A 6358-nucleotide genomic window follows, 5' to 3' on the forward strand; every position below is an offset into this window, starting at 1 on the left:
TTGTGCTTTTGCTTCTGGCAGTATTTTCCCTCACTTTGTGGTCAGTCATGATAACCATCTTATCAGGGGGACACATTTAAATCTTGATAAATTTAGAACATGCAAGCTTCTTATGCTTATTTTTTGTGCCACAGTTTTGTGCAATGTTTAATATTTGTAATAGAAAGTTACTTTCGGCTTTTCCCGTTTAGGGGTTGCCACAGTGAATCGTCACGCTGACGACTCTCATGTTGACAGTAGGCACATGTTTTATGCCGGATGCCCTTGCTGACGCAACCCTGAGTCGAACCACTAGCCTACCAGGGACGGCGTCTAATTTTTGTTAAAAATGTATTTGTTATAAGAAATACTATCCTAAAATACTGATCGTTGTATTCAAGATACTGGATATTAGTAAACTTGGATATTAGATACTAGAGAAATACTTGGGTGCTTTTTAAAACTTTATAAAACTTTTTTTTTTGTATGTTATAGTCCTCTACCTTTTAGTATGTATAACATTGTTGGTATTTACTGTAAGATAAATTAGTTAAATTAAGATGTTCTCAAGCTTTAATTACCTTTTGATTTTTTGCCCAGGCAGAGCTGAAAAAAAGTCAGACATACAGTGTCATACACATAAACCTGAGTATGAAGAAATACACATCAGTAGGGAGGAAGAGCAATTTACTAATTACTTTAGCTTCATTTTAAAATGTGTTTAATAATTAACTGAAATCCTGAAAACATGCATCATGAATGCAGAAACCAGGACAGATTACAAGGGGTGGTTGAATGGGTTGATGCAGCTATGTGAAACCCATCTGAACACTTGTAAAATTTTGGAAAATGCCATCTAAGTAGATTTGTAGTCCCAGAATAAGGGACTACATGAACACGATTACAGGAAAAGGAGGAGTAATTTTGATTGCTGAAGGAAAGGAAGCCTGACTTTTTTGGAAGAGTAGAGGAGGGGCTGTAACATTTTTTATCACCCTGTATTCATATCCGTAATTCGGTATATCTGTTCTGGCTACTCTGACACAGAGAAACACAAACAAAAGGAACGTTTTATTCAACTGAACTGTGTGTCTCAGTGATGACTGGTTCAACTCCAAAGGCAAATGTGGTTTTAAACCCAGATTTTTGCTCTCATTTTAGTATTGGAGTGGCAACAAGATCAGTGTGACTGATACTTTGTGTGAACTCAGTGAGAAGCTGCGGCAGAAGGGCTGATGTCTACATTTATTTGCCAAGGTTTCCTATACAGTTGTTTCAGGGTTTTATCAAGGACTGGGTTTAAATTATATGTTTTAGGTTTAACAGTTGATTTGCTTTTCACAGAACACCCCAAATATATTTTTAGTAGCAACCAATGTCATTTTTTTTTTTAGCTTAATTGAGATTTCAGGAAATACAAACATTTCTATTGTGGCATAATGACAGATACCTTTACAGTACTACTACTGTATAATATCTTATGATGTAACGGAATGTGCTGATACTATTGATTTAATTCCCCTTTATTATTTACCTAAATATTTATAATGGCCTCATTCAGTCTAACACACATTTCTAATGTCATATGTGCCTGGTAAAATTCCCAAAATGTGGAAAACTCCAAAGGGCATTCAGTTATATCAGGGTGGTGATCATAAATACCATCCAATTTCAATATTGTCCTTCTTAGTAAAAATCTGCAGCTGCTAGTAAACAATTGTTTCTGGTGACAAAAAAACAACTTCAACAGTCAGGATTCAAAAAAATGCCACAGTACAACAGCAGCTGTAATATACAGTATGTACAAAATTCACGCACACACACACACTATTGATCCTGCATTTGGATCAGTTGTGTATAGACTTTAGTTTCACGCTGATCTGATTATCTGTCAGCCACAAGCCTGGACTGTTTCCTGGCTTGCCTGTTTTGACTTGAACTGTTTGTTCCTGTGCCCACTAATTAGCCAGTTCCCAAGTTGAGCTTGCTTGTTGTTTTCCTGGTTGTCACTCTTATTTGTGTTCTGTGCTTACTCCAGTTTGTCAGTCACCTGCATGCTTTACACATAAAATCTGAGTCCTGTTACGTCTGGCTATATTTCCCTGAACCAGCTTTATTACTTGCATTTGAATTCTTACCTGAGTCAGTCATATTCCCTGTCTTGTTGCACGAATCTCTTTATTTGTTGTACTTACCTTAGCGGACCATCGCATCTACCAGCATTCTTTCCTGTGTTTCTGTTATGTTTGTACTAGCCATAACATTTATCTGTGTCCTTGACTGGCTGCCATTACCAGTTCCAGGGTCAGTTATCATCCTGTTTCTATTTCTAATGTATATGCTTACCACCGTTTTTATCATATGTGCTAGTTTATCTGTGTGTCTATCAGTTATGTTTACCTGTGTTTTTGTTATCACTGAAGCGCTTTTCACTTTTCACCAAAACATATTTGTTTGCAGTTCTTCTCCTTTCTGCAACTGTTGCATTTTCAAGCTATTCACTAGATGCCCTCAGAGTTTCCTTGTTACCCTATCCCACCTCACACTAGGTCTGTCCCTCATTCCCTCATTTTACCCCAGTTTATTAGAACCTCTTCCCCACTGTTCTCCTCCAGATTGTTTGAGTTGCAATGACACCATTACTGTCCAGCCATTGTTTCCAGACCCTGATACTGGTTCGGCTCTACAGTTTCTGTCTGTGCTTTGTAATCATTTTTAGGCCTGCTTCCTGTTTCTGAACTTGCCCTGTTTGTTTGGACTGACTTTAAATTGCAGGACTGGTTGCCTGTTTTTGACCATTGCCTTAATTCAAATGGCTCTGTCTGTGTGTGCTGAGTTCTCTTTCCTGTTGCCAAAAAATGGAATCATTATTGTTAAAAGCAGAGACATGCAGTAGCCTAGTGCACATTATAAAACAATATATGATTATCAGGACTTTATCTGTCAGCATGCTAAAATGTTCACAGCAACTATTCAGATGTTTAACTGCTATAATTTTCACAATCTACTGGAGGTTTTGTGTATTAGATTTGATTGACATGTTCACTGCTCAAAAGCAAGCCAGAGAAATAACAAAAGGTGATCTGCAACAAGATCACGACCTATCTGGCTAACTCTGAGTTAAAATGACAACACTGGTCTGCGCTGTAATAAGCAACTACTTAGTTACACAATAAAAAATACCCACTTTATTTTCTTTTTGGGGGGACACACACAAATAATCAGAATCAGAATCTGCTTCATTGGCCAGGTGTGTCGGATACACGAGGAATTTGACTCTGGTACATCAGCTCTCAATGTCTGGACTTTGTTTTCGGTAGAAGACATTTCACCTCTCATCCAAGAGGCATCATCAGTTCTGTTTGACTGGTGGTGAGCAGGAGGTATTTATCCAACTGGGTGGTGTTTCAGTCCTTCAGTGGCCAACAATGTCCTCTTATCCGTCTTTGAAACCTCACATGTGGACCAACGCCTATTGTCCTGGTGCGAATTAGGGTGAAAATGTTTGGGTAGATATTTCAAAACAGAGTTGTAGATGGATGGCAAGTTGTGTCTTATTCCACCACCCCTATTTAGAGAGGGGTGTTCTATTTGGACAAATATTGCTTCTTTGACTCTTCTCTCAAGTTTTTTGAAGCATACTATGACCTGGATGACTGAGAATTTGCACAGACATAAAGCTAGCAAGTTATGGCAGAGAAGGTCCCCACAGCAGCTTTCATTTGCAAATGGTTTGTTATAGGCCAGGCCTTCCCCTTTAAGACATGTACTGTAGGTATTGTTGTTGTTGTTGTTATCAGAAGTCAGAGTCTGCAGTGTGAGAGCAAGAAGACCGCCGCATGGAACAGCCGTGGGCGGGGAAAACACCAGCAGTGGTCAGCTCTAAGGTTATAGATAGGATTGTAATGCTGTCAACTGGGCATAAAGGCCACATGCAATGTTCATGTTACCAAGACAAAGACTTTGTTTTGATTGGCGTTAGCTGGCCTCCCTCTTCACTCTTCCCACCGGAAAAGCCAGGACTTTTTTTTTTATTATTAAACAACAATGCAAATCAATACAAGATATTTCTGCATAAATTGTTGCAACAGATGTATAACATTGTGCATTTAGAGGACAACAGGACAAAAGTACGGTAGGCATAATATAACAAAGTGAAAAAGAATAACAGAACCAAACAAGTGAGAACAAAGAGCGTGTTGCAGTTGCTCTGTTTTACAGCTATAGCTAGCGAGCTGAAAAATCTTAGAAGAAATCATCTGGACTTTGTTTTCGGTAGAAGACATTTCACCTCTCATCCAAGAGGCATCATCAGTTCTGTTTGACTGGTGGTGAGCAGGAGGTATTTATCCAACTGGGTGGTGTTTCAGTCCTTCAGTGGCCAACAATGTCCTCTTATCCGTCTTTGAAACCTCACATGTGGACCAACGCCTATTGTCCTGGTGCGAATTAGGGTGAAAATGTTTGGGTAGATATTTCAAAACAGAGTTGTAGATGGATGGCAAGTTGTGTCTTATTCCACCACCCCTATTTAGAGAGGGGTGTTCTATTTGGACAAATATTGCTTCTTTGACTCTTCTCTCAAGTTTTTTGAAGCATACTATGACCTGGATGACTGAGAATTTGCACAGACATAAAGCTAGCAAGTTATGGCAGAGAAGGTCCCCACAGCAGCTTTCATTTGCAAATGGTTTGTTATAGGCCAGGCCTTCCCCTTTAAGACATGTACTGTAGGTATTGTTGTTGTTGTTGTTATCAGAAGTCACTGTCTGCAGTGTGAGAGCAAGAAGACCGCCGCATGGAACAGCCGTGGGCGGGGAAAACACCAGCAGTGGTCAGCTCTAAGGTTATAGATAGGATTGTAATGCTGTCAACTGGGCATAAAGGCCACATGCAATGTTCATGTTACCAAGACAAAGACTTTGTTTTGATTGGCGTTAGCTGGCCTCCCTCTTCACTCTTCCCACCGGAAAAGCCAGGACTTTTTTTTTTATTATTAAACAACAATGCAAATCAATACAAGATATTTCTGCATAAATTGTTGCAACAGATGTATAACATTGTGCATTTAGAGGACAACAGGACAAAAGTACGGTAGGCATAATATAACAAAGTGAAAAAGAATAACAGAACCAAACAAGTGAGAACAAAGAAAAGAAAATACAAAGAGGTAAAGCTATTCTGATATAAAATTAAGATGTTTTAGGAGGTCAAAGGTTTTGGTTCGTTTTTTGTTAAGGTGGTTTAATTGTGACAGTGTTTGGAAGTAATTGTTAAGGTCAGATTGTTTAAAAGTTGAAAAGGATGGTGATTTTTTCAGAAATTTCATTTTATGGATGAAGAATTTGGCCAAAATAATGAACAGATTAATAACATATTTTTCATTGCTAGAGAAACGGGCCTTGTCAAAAATTAATAATATATCATATTTATTAAATGCAATTTCCTTACCAAGATAAAAGTCAGTCCAAAATACTACAACATGTGCACATTGGAAAAAAAAGATGCTCTAGAGTTTCTAGCTCATTGTTGCAAAAAGAACATTTTTCTTCTATGTAGTATTTACAAATAATGGAGTTTAATGGGTAAAATTTATGTAAGATTTTAAAGGAAAGTTCTTTAGCTTTGCTGGACGAAACAAATTTTGGAGGCTTAAGGAGGAATTAAGGGGGCAGGATTGGGAAGCAGTTTACAGAGAGGCAGATTTAGATAAAGCATATGAAAAGTTTTTAAATATATTTCAGGAAGTATATGACAGGACCTGCCCACGTAAGCAATATAAAAACAAAAGGAATTACAGTGAGAAACCATGGATAAGTAAGGGATTACAGAATGCATGTAAAAAGAAGAATGCACTATACAAGGATTTCATAAAAGACAGATCAAAAAAGACGGAAGCAAAATATAAGGCGTACAAGAACAAATTAATTGAGATCCTGAGGAGATGTAAGAAACTATATTACTCTAAAGTATTGGAGGATAATAAAAATAACATGAGAGGTACTTGGAATATATTAAATAAATTGATTAGAAACAGTTCCAGTAAGAGTAACTACCCCCAATACTTTATGGATAATGATACACCGGTCATCAGAATGGAGGATGCAGCTGATAAGTTTAACAGATTTTTTGTGAATGTTGGCCCTAGTTTAGGAAGAAGTATTTGTACAGATGCTTCAGCTGTCACTAGAAATAATAATACAATTGAAAGGAACATGAGTTCTATGTTCTTGAAGCCAATAGTTGAAAAGGAAATTACAGAGATAGTAAATAAATGTGATAACAAAACATCAAGTGATAGTGATGGTATCACCATGACAACTGTTAAATGGGTAATTGAGGGGATATGCAAACCATTAACCCATATTTTTAACATGTC

The sequence above is a fragment of the Monopterus albus genome, unplaced genomic scaffold, assembly GCF_001952655.1.
Source record: "Monopterus albus unplaced genomic scaffold, M_albus_1.0 scaffold22.1, whole genome shotgun sequence".
In the NCBI taxonomy this organism is placed as follows: Eukaryota; Metazoa; Chordata; class Actinopteri; order Synbranchiformes; family Synbranchidae; genus Monopterus; species Monopterus albus.